Source organism: Callospermophilus lateralis, chromosome 14, assembly GCF_048772815.1.
Source record: "Callospermophilus lateralis isolate mCalLat2 chromosome 14, mCalLat2.hap1, whole genome shotgun sequence".
Lineage (NCBI taxonomy): Eukaryota > Metazoa > Chordata > Mammalia > Rodentia > Sciuridae > Callospermophilus > Callospermophilus lateralis.
Genome location: NC_135318.1, coordinates 50,230,114 through 50,245,073, shown reverse-complemented (window position 1 = coordinate 50,245,073; position 14,960 = coordinate 50,230,114).

Sequence of the window (14,960 nt, the reverse complement as noted above, 5' to 3'; positions counted from 1 at the left end):
AGGAAAAAAAAAAAGATGACCTGAAAGTAGAAGAGGAACTACTGGGGAGGGAATTGGGGAGAGGGGAAAAGGAAAGAGAGAAGAGTAAGGAGGATGTATAAAATGCATTATATATGCAAGAATGGAAATATCACAGTGAATCCAATCGATTCATATGATTAATATGTTAAAATTACAATAAATTTTAAAAAGAAAATCATATACGAGCCTCCAGGTCTGATAATCTCTTTGGATCCATCCTTCCTTCCTTCCTTCCTTCCTTCCTTCCTTCCTTCCTTCTTTCTTTCTTACACCCGAGGCATGTAAAAATAGATGAAAGACTGTGAGTGTTGGTGAGAATGTGCAGAGAAAGAGGCACTTGTACGCTGTTGATAGTATTGTACACTAGTGTAGCCATTGTGGAAAATAGTATAGAGGATCCTCAAAAACCTAAAAATAGAATTACCATATGATCCGACAGTTCCACCACTGGGTACATACCCGAATTGAAGTCAGGATGCCCAGGAGATGCCTGTATTCCCATGTTCGTTGTAGCATTATTCTCAATCCCTAAGATACAAAAACAGCTGTGATGCCCAACAATGGATGGATCATTTTTTAAAACACAATGAACATATACATAATGAATATATAAATTCTGTCATTTTCAATAAGTTGAGTAAACGTAGAAGATGATATAACGTAGAGGAGAAATAAGTCAGGCACAAAGAGACAAATATTACATGATCTCACTTATAAATACAATCTTCAAAAATTATAGAAGTAGAGAGTAGAATAGTGGTCCCCAGGAGTTAGTAGGGGATGGGGGATAGACAGGAAAAGGGGAGCACTTGGTCAATTTGTAAAAAAAAAAAATCACACTTCTGTAGGAGGAAGAAGTCACAGTAAAGTGACTATAATTAACATACATTTCAAAGTAGCTAAAAAGAAAAAAAAATTTTTTTTTGCTTGTTTGTTTTGTTTTTTATACCAGGAATTGAACCCAGGGGTTCTTAACTAAGCCACATTTCCAGCCATTTTTATTTTTTGAGACAGGGTCTTGCTAAGTTGCTGAGGCTGGCTTTAAACTTGAATCCTCTTGCCTCAACATTCCAGTCACTGAGATTACAGGCATGTGTCACCCCATCGGCCAAAGAAATATTTTTAAATGTTCTCATTACAAAGAAATAACGCAGCAGCTCAGGAGGCTGAGGCAGGAAGATTGCAAGTTCAAAGCCAGCCTCAGCAACAGCAAGGCGCTAAGCAGCTCAGTGAGACCCTATCTCTAAATACAAAATAGGGCTGAGGATGTGGCTCAGTGGTTGAGTGTCCCTGAGTTCAAACCCTGGTACATACACACACACACACACACACACACACAAAAAAAAAAAAAAAAAAAAGCAAGAAAATGATAAGTATTTGAAGTAATAGATATGCTGCCTGGTCTGATTTTATCATTCCACAATACATACATGTATCAAAATATCACATCATACCTCAGAAATACATATAATTATTATTTGTCAATTAAAAATAAAAGTATGAAAACAAAATTAAAAGGTATATGCAATTTTAAATGATGATAAACAAGCACATGAAGAACTGCTCAGCATCATCAGTCATTTGGGAAATGTCAATCAAAGCCACAGTGGACACCAAGCCACCAAAGGGGAGCAAATTTAGTGACTCACCTAAGCTAAGCTAAAGGTCTCTTCACACACAGTCACACTTGGCTGCAGATGGCAGGCAGCAGCAGTAGCAGGTGGGACTCTCCTAGGACCAACGTGGACATGTTCTTCATTGAAGAGGAAGTTGCAGAAGGTGGGGGCAGCATCGATGCTGGGCAGAACCAATGGAAGACCAGGATCAGGATGTCAAGGATAACTGGGATGACCTTGACGTCCAGGGAAGTGGGGCAGGGGTGGGGATGGAGAGGAAGCAGAAGTAAAACAAGAAGTAAAAAGTTCAGAAGTAACGAAAAAAATTAAATTAAAAAAAAAAAAAAGAAAAGAAGAGCAGAGAAGATAATAGAGAAAGAACAGGAACCGAAGACTAGGGGAAATTAAAGAGGTCAGAAGAACTGAAAACCCAACACCTACCAGAAGAACAACTAACAGATAAACTGTGGCTAAACTAATTACGGCCAGATCAAAAACTAGCAAAAGAAACTTTGGGTGTGAATAATGCAGTTTATGGAATAGATGTTATAAATCCCTCTTCAAGTGATGATGTCACAGAGTGCGGAAAATTACTAAAGATAAATTATACAATATGAAGTCACTATACTATATGTTATTTTTATTATTATTATTTTTAAAATTTTAGAACTGAGGATTGAACCCAGGGGCATTTAACCACTGAGCCATATCCCCAACCCTTTTTATCTTTTATTTAGAGACAGGGTCTCGATGAGTTGCTTAGGACCTCACTAAGTTGCTGAGGCTGGCTTTGAACTCAAGATCCTCCTGCCTCAGCTCTTGAGCCACTGGGATTACAGGCATGAGCCATCATGCCCAGTTCTATTTTACCAGGTTTTTTGAAAATTTCAGTTTGAGAGGAGTGTATTTCATTAAAAATGGATCGTTTGAAAAAGATTGACAATTCAATCTTTTTCAGTTGAATTCAATTGACCGGGCTTTGCAGTTCACACACACACACACACACACACACACACACACACACACATACACACACTCAAGAGAAACAAAGCAAGGCCAAAAAGTAGAACGATGTACTTCCTGGTGGTAAACTACCACCACGAAAGAAGATGACCAGTCAGATTATGGAGGTTATGGATCCAGGATATATATGCGACATTTTATCATGTGACATTTGATCATGTGACATTTTATCTTCAATATATACACATATACACATGCGTGCGTACACATGCACACACATACACAGATCGTAGTTAATGCCCACTGGGATAGTTATATATATATATTTTAAAAAAGTGTTGGAGCCAGGCAGGGTGGCACACACAGTAATCTCAGTGACTTGGGAGGCCGAGGCAGGAGGATCATAAGTTCAAAGCCAGTTATCGGCAACTTAGCGAGGCCCTAAGCAACTTAGCGAGACCCTGTCTCAAAATAAAAAATAAAAAGGGTTGGGGATGTGACTTGGTGGTAGAGTACCCCGAGTTCAATCCCCATTACCAAAGATAAATAAATAAATAAAGTGTTGGCAAGAGTATAGAGAAATGAGAACCCCCATGTATTGTTGGTAAGAATAGAAAATGGTGTAGCCACTTGGGAAAAGTTTAGCAGTTCCTCAAAAAATTAAACAGAGTTACCATTGGACCCAGCAATTTCCTGGATAGATAGCCAAAAGAATTGAAAACCTATTTTCACACAAAAACTTGCAACAAAATGTTCATAGCAGTATTATAGCTAAATAGGAAAATAATAGCTAAAAGGGGAAATAACCCAAATGTCTACCAACTGGTGATGCAAAACCAAATTGTGGTAAACAATGAAATGCAATTTGGCATATAAGAAGGAACAAAGTACTGCATGTTACAACATGAATGGACGTTGAAAACGTTGTGCCAGGTGGAAGGACCAGTTACAAAATACCACGAATTAGACAATTCCATTTATATGAATGTCAAATAGGCAAATCCATACAGGCAGAAAGTAGATTAGCCATTGCCTGGAACTGGACAATTGGAAATGGGGAGTGACTGTTAATGGGCTTGGCATTTCTTTTTGAGAGATGAAATTGTTCTAAAATGGATTGTGATAATGGCTGCACAACTTTGTAACAATACTGAAAGTCAATGAATTGCACACTCTAAATGAGTTAATTATATAGTATGTGAATTTTTACCTCAAGCTGGTACTTAAAATACCAAAACTATACCGAGGTAGTGCTTTTCAATGGTTAAGAAATTCTTCTTTCCTTGGGTGTTCAGAGACAAAAGACTACCTCACCCTGACATACCCAAAATAAGACTTGCCTCCATCCTTCCTCCATGATTCCCTTGTTTTCTAAAACCATAAATTTCACAAACCATAACACTCTCCTTTGAGACTTTCCTCATTAATGAACTCTTTCCCTATTGCACTAGCTGGAATAAAATCATTTCTTTTAATGTCAGGTGCAATGTACCTTAGACGGTATTTAGACATAGGAGGCTTTTTGCAAGGATTAATTAGATTTTCAAACTCAAAAAATTAATGGAAGCAGCCCAGCACAGTGGCGCACACCTCTAATCCCAGTGACTTGGGAGGCTGAAGCAGGAGGATCATGAATTAAAAACCAGCATTGGCAACTTAGCAAGGCCCGAAGCAACTTAGGGAAACCCTGACCCTGTCTCAAAATAAGACATAAAAAAATGCTGGGAATGTGGCTCAGTGCTAAATACCCCTGGATTCAATCCCTGGTACAAAAAAAAATTAATGGAACCATTAATGGTCTGAATGAACTGGTGTCTGGTATTTGAATTTTGATGTATATGGAGCACATTGTAGCTTGGTTTGGCACAGTTTGTGAGTCAGGCTATGCTGGTGCAGTTTCTATTCCTCATGGAGTACCTGGTCTATGGTAGGCACTCGATTTAAAAAAAAAAAAATGTTGAAAGAATTAAAAATCAGGACTGGGGTTGTTGCTAAACAGCAGAGCAAATGCCTAGCATATGTAAGGCCCTGGGTTCAATCCCCAGCACCACAAAAATAAATAAATAAAAAAGATACAATATAAAAAGATAAATAAAATTTTTTTTTAAAATCAGTACATGTTGGCAGCAGAGCAAAAATACCACAACTTCAAATGATATTGGCCAAATTATATCATTATATTGTGTTCTTGTACAAATATGTAACAATGAATCCCACCATTGTTGTAATTTTAATGCACCAATAAAAAATAAATAAATGAATAACTGGGGAAAAAATACTACAACTTCTTTGTTGGTTACAGTTTGGTTAAAAAAAAATCTATTTTAAAGAAAAAAGTACACATACTCTTGACCTAGTTATTCCACTTCTGGGAATTAATTCTACAGATAACTTGCACATGTGCAAAGGGCCACCTGATAAGGTAACTCTTTGCAATATTGTTTGCAATCACAAGAGAGCAGAAATCTCCTAAGGATCCATCAGGAGGAGCTGACTGAGCTCAGCTATGCTTCATACCTATAATGAAAGAAGGTGCAGTTGTGAAAAACACTGAGAAAGTTTTTGTGCTACAGTGTATCCCTGAGATAGTCACTCTGTTCCAGCCACAATGGTTGCTTTGGTCCTATCAGCTCCTGCCTTAGAAGGGTGTTCCCTCTGCTCTGAATATTTTGCTGGAGTCTGTGCCTGGCTCATTCCTTCACATCAAGCCATAGCAAGTCCTTCACTGGCCACTGCCAAAGAAGAAACATAGCTTTTTCTTCCATTACCATAGGTTCTTAGGTCGAGCAAACTTCTGTAACTATACATAGGTTGAGAAAAACAAGTTCAAGTTTATTAACTTGTGTATTTCATATATACATGGGGACACCCAGAGAGTAGTTCTCAGAGAAATGGCTTTGGATTCCAGCATCTTCAACAAAGAAGATGTTTTTAAGAAGTGAGAAGACAAAGGAAAAGGATTCTGAGTCTTTCAGAACTGCAACTTTATATTGATTACATGTTAAAAAAAAATCATAATATTCTGAACCAGGTTAAATAAAGTATATTTTTAAAAGCAACAACAACAAAAAAAAGAACTGCAACTTTAGGGGTAAGGCAAATAAAAGCTGGTTAGTAAAGCTAGTTGACACAAAGTCCTCTGGTACCATCTCCAGGCCCTTAAGGGTCCAAAGTTATCTTTTGTTCTCTCTGGTTGAAAGTGGATTGGGGAAGGATGCCTTTTGTTTTTATAAATCTGTATCCTGCTTTTAGGAAAATAGAGAAAGGGGAGAGAGCTTTCCAGCATCTGCTTCTTAATTGCCTTCAGCTCAAGAGTCCTTCACTGGCAGGGAGGTTATTCTATTCTGGTGTCTATTATCTCATTCCACCCTATGTGAAATGGCAACAAGCCACACCACCCCCCACACCTACTCCCACTCTCTGTCCCCTTGCCCTGCTTTTCTCCATAGCATTTGCCCTTATCATTATGTATTTTCTTGTTTATTTATTTCCCATAACCTCCAGAAGGGGGAGGAATGGATCTGTTTTGTTCATTACCAAGTCCTAATGCCTAAGACTGCTCAACACACAGTAGGTGCTCAGTAAATATCAATTGAATAAATGAATATGTTAAGTGAAAAAAGCAAGATACTAGGCAGTGATTTTTAACATGCTTCTATTTACTTTAAGAGAGGGATTGAGTATCCATAGAAATGCTTCTGGGTACATGAGATATCTTAAAAGTTTGCAGAACTAGGTCATGCTGGTTCTCTGCTGGAGGTGTCTAAAAGAATAGAAGGGAGGCTTTTTTTACTATATGCATATGTATAGATCATTAACTTTCCAAAAATTTTTTAAATTTAAAAGTAAAAAGAAGCCATAATTCTAGTATTGGGGAGAATGAGGCAGAAAGATTGCAAGTTCATGGTCAGCCTCAGCAACTTAGTGAGACCCCATCTCAAAATAAAAAATAAAAAGGACTGGGAATGTAGCTCCTGGGTTCAATCCCCAATACTACTACTACTGCTACTACTACTACTACTAATAATAATAATAATAATAAATTTTAAAGTAAAAAGAAAGTTCTCATGCTATTTTTTTTTTTTTTTTTTTTTTTTTTGAGGAGGGTGGGTAACAGGGATTGAACTCCGAGGCACTCAACCACTGAGCCACATCCCCAGCCCTATTTTGTGTTTTATTTAGAGACAGGGTCTCACTGAGTTGCTAAGCACCTTGCCCTTGCTGAGGCTGGTTTTGAACTTGTGATCTTCCTGCCTCAGCCTCCTGAGCCAGTGGGATTACAGGCATGGGTCAACACACCAGGCTCCATTTATTTTTTATAGCTCCAAATTATGCTGTCCTGTGAATGTCCTATAGGTCATTTCATCAGTCCTCTTTCAATGGACAATTAAGTCATTCCTAAACTTTTTCTGTTATAAATAAAGCAGTCTGAATATTCACTATTCATATGTCATAGCAAATAGGATGCTGAGGTCTTTTTATGCTCCTTTAACTTTGGTTATAAAACCTTGCAATACATAATGTAACCAACACCCCAAACTAAAGAGAAATTTCCTACAGTTAAGTCCAGTTGTGTGACCACTTTCCCTCTCTGGGCTTCCATATGGAAAGATGTCTTGTGTCCCTCCCTCTGTGGCTCGGTTGCTCCGACACCACACACAAGTGACTTGGGGCAGCTGGTAGGTGGTAACAGATTTGATAGGGCAAGCAGAAAAGGAAGTGATGCCATTAGTCTGCACCAACTCAGGCTGATGGGCCAGCAGAGTTCCCCTGACTCCAGGTGCAGAGGCAGGAGCATCCAACATAAGGGCATTGGGACCCAGAGTCTGCTCTGGTATGACTCAGGGACTTTGTCAGGACTGGGCCCTACCTGTGCCTCCTCCCCTAGCCCCAGGAGACCCATCCCTTCTGAAGAATATAACAAGGCACAAGCTTCCCAGAATGCCTCCACCCTGCTTTGCCTAACCTGGAAATAGACTCCTCAGGAGAAAGGCGCTGGTAGACACCATCCCACCGCCCCTGGTAGACAGAATGATGGCAATGCAGGTATTGCATTCCACCTGTTCACATTATGGATTTAATAAGAATAGTTTTCTTGCTCATTTTCAGTTTTCATCAGCAACTAAGACTTTATTCAAAAAGAATTTGTGAAGCTTTCTGCTCAGAACTTTATGAGGAACTTGCTCAACAGAAGTCTGCTCACTTTCAGCATGTACATTTTGTAAGAATCTCAGCAGAATGCTTTTCTGAATTCTTTTCCTTTTTTGGCTTTTTCTCTCTTCTGAGCTCCACGTCATGTTTTCTAGATCAATCCCAACTTAATTTGTTAAGTTGAGATTGATCTAGAAAAAATCCCAAGACTTTGCAAAGAAAAGTTTAGTTTGTAAAATAAAATTGTCTTTCTTCTAAAACATTCAAATTTATTAGCATTATAAGGAAAATGCAGAAAATTTTGAATCAAGTTACTTAAATCTGTATGATCTCTGCCCCCGCTCCTACTGGAGATTGAACCCAGGAATGCCCTCGAACTGAGCTACATCCTCAGCCTTTTCTATTTTTATTTTCAGACAGCATCTCACTACGTTGCCCCAGCTAGCCTCCAACTTGTGATCCTCCTGTCTCAGCCTCTTCTGTAGCTAGAATTACAGATATGTGCCACCACGATTGGCTAAGCTAAATGAGTACATGCATTGTTACAAAATAAAAGTTGACAAATCTGAGGTTTTAATGTCTAATTAAGGGCTGGGGTTGTGGCTCAGTGGTAAACCATTTGCCCAGCATGCGTGAGGAATTGGGTTCGATTCTCAGCACAACATATAAATAAGTGAATAAAATAAAAGTCCTTCAACAACTAAAAAAAAAAAAAAGTCTACTTAATAAACAAAAACTATCACGCCTCAGATATGTTATAGCTACATGTATATAAATTTTAAAAAAATATTAATTCTTTACCATACCAAAATGTTTCTGAGACAACTGCGGTATTTTGTTACATAATGACCCCAACCATATCACAACTTCCTGTGTCCATCCCCTTTGCAATTTGATTTCTGCCTTGCCCCCACTCCTTGAATCTGAGAAATGCTCAAGTTTCCTTTTGCTCAATAGAATGAGCCAGAAGTAACATTGTGCAAGTCCCACCCTAGTAAGGCCTTAAGAAGTCATGTAGTTCTTGTTTTTTCCTTCTTTGAACATTTCTGAACTAGGTGAAAAAGCTCTATCCAGACAAGAGGAATAAAGGCCATTTGGAAGAGAACCAAAGTATTCCAGCCAACAGCCAGTCCTATACCTGTCAAAAGTGAACAAAGCCAGCTTGAACCATCCAGTCCCAGGTTAGCTGTTGGCTTAGCATGGTTGCATAAGTGACTCCAAAGGAGCTCAACATAGAAATTATGCAGCTAAGCTGACCCTAATTTTGGAACAAAAGAATTATGGTCTTAAACTACCAAGTTTCAGTATGGTTGTTTCACAGGATAGGCAACTGATACAGGCAATTGTTGTGAACACTAAACTACTTCATGAATACCTCCAGAACCATGAATTAGAACGAGAAGAAAACGGGGGCTTGGCACAACTGAGAAGCAATACTTGGTTATGTGGGACCTTCTGAATTCACCCTCTCTGAGAGGAGAGACACCCGTTATTAGCCAATTCCATTATTTCCCCCTCCAAAGCAGTATCTGATCTGCCTCCCAGGTCAGCAGGGATGCAATCAGCAAAATTTCACAGAATTTGGACTCAGAAGCCTCTTGTTGAGAAAATAGGAGGAAAATGTGGACACGTAGGGTGTTAGCCATGCATATTAGTGTTCATGGTTGCAGGCTGCACTGTGCAGTGGCACTTGCAAGAACCCAGGTGACCAAAGCGCCCATGTGGTCTTCAATAAACTTAACTTTTTGTGTATATTTGTGATATGCAAGGCATCAGGACCTAGGACAAAATCCACTTGCCACACATAAGCACAACATTGTCCTGGCTATTTGGCGACATGATTGGGGCCAGACTTGGACACTTGCCAATGAATTATGACTAAGGAAAAGCAACAACAGTTATCAAAGCTTAAATTTGCCTGTTGATACAGACTTTAGGGAAAATCTCTCGAAGAAATAAAAGGCCCAATAGATAAAGGTAGATGTGCAAAAACGTTTATCACAAACTTGGCTTAAATTAAGAAAAAGTGGAAACAACTTTAACATCATTAAGCTAGGCAAACACCTGTAAATCCCAGCTAGTAGGGAGGCTGAAGCAGGAGGATCTCAATTTGGAGTCCAACCCAAGCAACTTAGTGAGACCCCATCTCAAAATAAAATGTCAGAAAGGCTGGGGATGTAGCTCAGTGGGAGAGCACTTACCTAGCATGTTGGAAGCCCTGGGTTCAAACCCCAGTACCTCACACACAAAATCATTAATAGGGGAAGGGTGAAGTGAACTGCGGTCCATCCACATTAACAAATGTTATGCAAAGTTAAGAGTGTGGTTATATTTATATCTGTTGACTTGGAGAGATTTGTTTGTTCTTTCATTCATTAAATATTTATTAAACATCAACCATAAACCCAGCATTGTTCTAACCACTAGAAATACGGGAAGGAAAAAGCAAGATCTGTTGCTCATGGAGTTCATATCTTAGTGGAAGAAGACAGATCATAAACAAATAACTATATGGTTGTCAGATGGTAATGAATGCTATGAAGAATAATGGTGGTGAGATGAGAGGTCGAGCCCGGAAGTGAGGGAAGAAACTTGGTAACCAGTAGAGGAAGGGCAGTCCAGACTAAGGAAACAGTAAGTGCAAAGGCCCTGATTAGGGGATGTGCGTGGTGTGGTCTAGAAACAGCATGGAGGAGGGTGGCCCAGGTACTGGGTAGGAAGGAGGTCAGGGCGGACAGCGTTGGGGTTGGGTGTATGTGTGTGTGCAGATCATGAAGGGCCTTTGCAGAAGCCTGGGTTCTTATCCTGAGTAGGCTGTGAGGCCACTGAAGGCTTCTGAGCTGAGGAGATAGGGGATCTGACAGGTTTTTGAAAGGATCCCTCTGGCTGCACAGACTGCCTGGAGCGAGGGAGGAGTGAAGAGGCAGTTACAGTAACGCTGATGAGCCCTGAGCCCTAGCGGATGGAGCTGACGTCACAGGGAGGCAGTGGGATGGGGGAATTCCCAAAGGAGTCTGAATGTGAGGCCTGCAGGACGTCCTAATGGAACTGCATGTGGGGTGTGGCCAAGGAGCCAGATGGCTGTTCCGTAGCACGGATGAGTAATGCTAGTTCCAGACTCATGTAAGCATGATCCCATTTTTGCTCAAGTAAACATCATTGAAACCCTCTCTCCCTTTATGTGGATCTTCATGCAGGGGTTATATGAGGGTGTAAGTTGGCTGGAGCTGCCCTACCAGAGACAGGGTGGCTTGAACAACAGAAAGACACTTTCTTCAGTTCTTAGAAGCCAGAAGATGCCATTAGGGCTGGCTTCTGGGGGGGCCTCTCTTCCTGACTGGGAGACAGCTGCTTCCCACTGTCCTTACCTGCCTCTTCCTGTGCCTGCATGAGTGAAAAGAGGGGCTCTCTCCTTCCTCTTCTTCTTAAAAGGACACCAACTCCTTTGGATCCAGGCCCTACCTTTACGGCCCCACCTATCCTTTTTTACCTCCTTATCAGCCCTTTCTCCAAATACAGTCACATTGGGGGCTTGTGGGGGGGGGGTCACAGTTCAGCCAATAATAGTGAGAATTGAGATACTATAGAAGGAGATACACAAATAGTATAGACACAGCCAGCTTTTTGTGCTCACTTTTCTCTTTTGAACTGTTTACACAAGTTGCAATGAATCCATGTTAATAAAAAAAAATTTTTTTTCTTTGACAAGGCATTTAATAAAAATAGATTTTTAAGCAAAGGGGGAGCCACCTTGGTTCAGAATTTATCCCTGCACATATATTTAGAGCTACCACTAACCTCTGACTCTGAGCTCCTTTCCTGGCCCTAGTTCTCTCCTGACCTTGGCAGAGAAGCAGGGACACTCGGGGAGGCGCAGCACTTGGCAAGCTGGTTAAAAGGATCAAGGATAAAGAAAGTGAGCATGACTCCCCTCCCTGAATCAGGACCTGGCAGGCAACTCAAGGGTGAGGGTCTGAGATGGAAGTGATTGGAAGGAAGCCTTATTATTGGACTCAGCAGCCTCTTGTTTTGAGAATATAGGAGGAAGATATGGGCATGTAGGGTGTTAGTGAGGTCCATGGAACATCTCCATCCCTTCTATCCACGAGGAAACGTAAACCATGGAGTCTTATAAGAGTTGGTCAGCCTTGTGGGCTGACTCAGAGCCATGGGTGCGGTTTAAGAAGATTCAACCCAGGAACCACAACACCCAGAACCCCCACTTTTACTGATTCATTTTGGAGGTTCTTGGAAAGTTCTCTAGACTCCCCTCTCACAGATCTCCCAGCTGAGGGAATTAATTTCAGGAAGCCTTAGGTGACGTGGCCTCCCCTGCACCTGGGAGATCCAGAGCTAGGCCTCAGCTTCAACTCCTGCTGGTACCTGCAGCACATCTCACCTGGCCAGCCTTGTCCTCTCAAGCCCTGGTGGGTAGCACAGGTTCTCCATGTCTACCCGTTTAGAAAGGAGAGGGCTGGTGTGTCCCTTCTTCCCTCCCAGCACCACTGCTGAGCTTGTGTTGACCCAGCGCCCACAGAGCAGTACCACTGGGCTACTCGTGCTCGGTGACCTGGACTTCCTTCATCCCCGCTGACTTTTTATTGGAGATATGAGTATCCTCTTGTAGAGATGTGGTGAACCATGAAAGAAGATGGTCCACGAAACTGTTTCTTCCTCTGTTGAAAAGGGATGAGCCACGTGCCCTGCAGATATGCTGCTCCAGAGGCGCCAGCACTCCAGCGTGGGGAACCTTGCCCGTCCTCCACACACAGCCTCTCTTCGTGTCAGAGGCAAGGATCCCATTTTACCATGTGCAGAAGGAAACTGAAGATCAGAGAAGAGAGCTAAGCCGTCCAGGTTCGTGCTCTCAGGAGTGGAGCTGGGATGCAGGCCCAGCTCTCCTCACCCTAGGCCTAAGCTCATCTGTGCACTGTGCACACTTGCAGAGCTGCCAAGAAACCCATGTGACCTCCTTTGCATGAAATCACCTTGAGAAGCAAAGACCACTTGGCAAACATAATGTATTGGTGCCTCTCCTAATAGTTGTTCCATTGGCCCAACGTGCCTGGAACTGGCTCAAGAATACACCATCCCACTTGGATGCCCATCACTGAGCCTAACAGCCCAGCAGGCTGGCTTGGTGGGTAAAAGCTCACAGGAACCTTGGCTTTTGAGTCCCAGGTATGAGTGCATTCCACAAGTGAGGATGACTGGAGGGCCCCACGGGCAGAGGCTGGAGCCCCATCCAGGTGCTCACAAGGGCTGGTAGTGCAGTTCAGTGGTAGAGCTCAAGCCTGCTGTGAGGCCCTGGGTCCAATCTCAGTACCAATAAATAAATAAATAAATCCCTTCAAGTCCAGGGATCTTAAACGAGTTGTCAATTGGGTCTTGATAGTACAGCTATAAAATAATGATGGAACCTCTTGTGGCTCAGGATACTTCTGGCTGCAAAGATTTGTGATGTCACAGAGAAGCTTCCTCAGGCTTCCTTGCCTGGGAGCAGGAGGCCTCACGAGACAGCATGAATGCTTCTAGAAAGCACCACAGATTCCCAGACGCCACAAAGTCCTCACGCTCTAGCCCTGCTTTTTTTTTTTTTTTTTTTTTTCCTGAACTACCCTTATCTGACTAAAAGCAGAGCCTTTTTCAAAATAATTCAGCTGTCATAAACTCCATTTCCAGGAGTTTCCCCACTAGGGAAGACTGACTCCTATCACCAAGAGAAGTTGCAAGGACATGAAAAAAAATCCCCTCAGAAGACATTGTCACAAAACTATCACATCTCCCATCTATTCTCCTGAGGGCCGGTTTATCTTTCTTAAAGGTCATTTGTTTTCTCTTTCCCAATTCAAAGGTTACATAAATCCCAAATTCTCATGCCACTTCAAGGTCACATTTTTTTGTGTGAACTTCCCATGTGCATGGATAAATTTCTGGCTTTGGGGTTTGGGGATGTGGCTCAATGGTAGAGTGCTTGCCTAGCATGTGCAAGGCCCTGGGTTTAAACCCCAGCAACACAAACACATAGTTAAAAAAAAAAAATTCCAACTTTGGTTCTACTGATCTGTTCTTTGTTGGTTTAGTTCACAGACCCTCCATCCTTAAACGTTCGAGGGGAGAGGAAATGCTTTTCCTCCCTAGCAGTCATCAGCTCCTCAGAGGAGCCCTCTCTGACCATTCTCAGTTAGGCCTCTTCCCTCTTTTTCGTTTTTCATTGCATTTTATCATAGTTATGATTTTGACTTTATTCGTCTGCTTACTAGGTTTTCGTGTACCTTCCACTAGAAGGTAAGCCTGTGCAGAGATAAGAGGGCTCCTACCTCCTTCCTTACTGAATACCAAGGGCTCAGCATGATGTCTGGCACATGGCGAGTGAATGGATGAAGAAACCCATGCTTGGCCCAGGTAGGTACTGTTGACTCTGCAGCTTAGTTCCATTCTACTCACTGAGAACTTATGGGATCCGCGGTGAAGGGGAGGGAAATTTCCCCTCCACCTTCTAAAGACTCCTTGGAATAAACTAACAGAGATTAAATAGGAGAAAAGGCATTCTAATGTATTTGACACGCAAAAAGGGAATTACAGCATTGGGGGAAATCACAGGAGTGTGCTTACTCACTAGACCAACACCATCCAGAAGCTTCTATAACTTTTTTTCCTATAGCAGAAGGGGAAAGTGGGAAATGTAGACAGTTTTGAGGGATTGTGAATGATAATTGGGGGCAATGAATGTTACCTACAAAAATTACCCTGTCAAAAATATCTCTTTGGAATTTGCATGAGACCAAGGGACCTGGTCAGAGAAGGCCGGCAGGTGAGGTCGCATTCCTCAGGCCTCTGTTCTGAGACAGGTAGTGGGATTTGGAGGTGGGGATGGAGGTGATTGTGTCCCTGTGGTAGCCTGCCCTTAAGCAGATAAGGGAATTCCAGAGATTCTCTCCCTACGCTTGGATGGGCAGAAACAACACAAGGTTTTTCTTTAGGTCAAATGCTTAGCATGCCCCAAATGCCATGGGGGTGGTGGTATCATTCTCTGAGCCCCAGTAATGGTGCTCTGTGTTAAAAACACACACGCCTGTCCTCTAGGAGCTTATAGAAAAATGAATACCTATGCTCAGCTCAGTGGGGCAAATGTAAGGAGGAGGACATATGAGAAGAATACGATGCTTCCCCTAAGAATTTATTGCTGAGTGAGGGAGACAGGGAAGG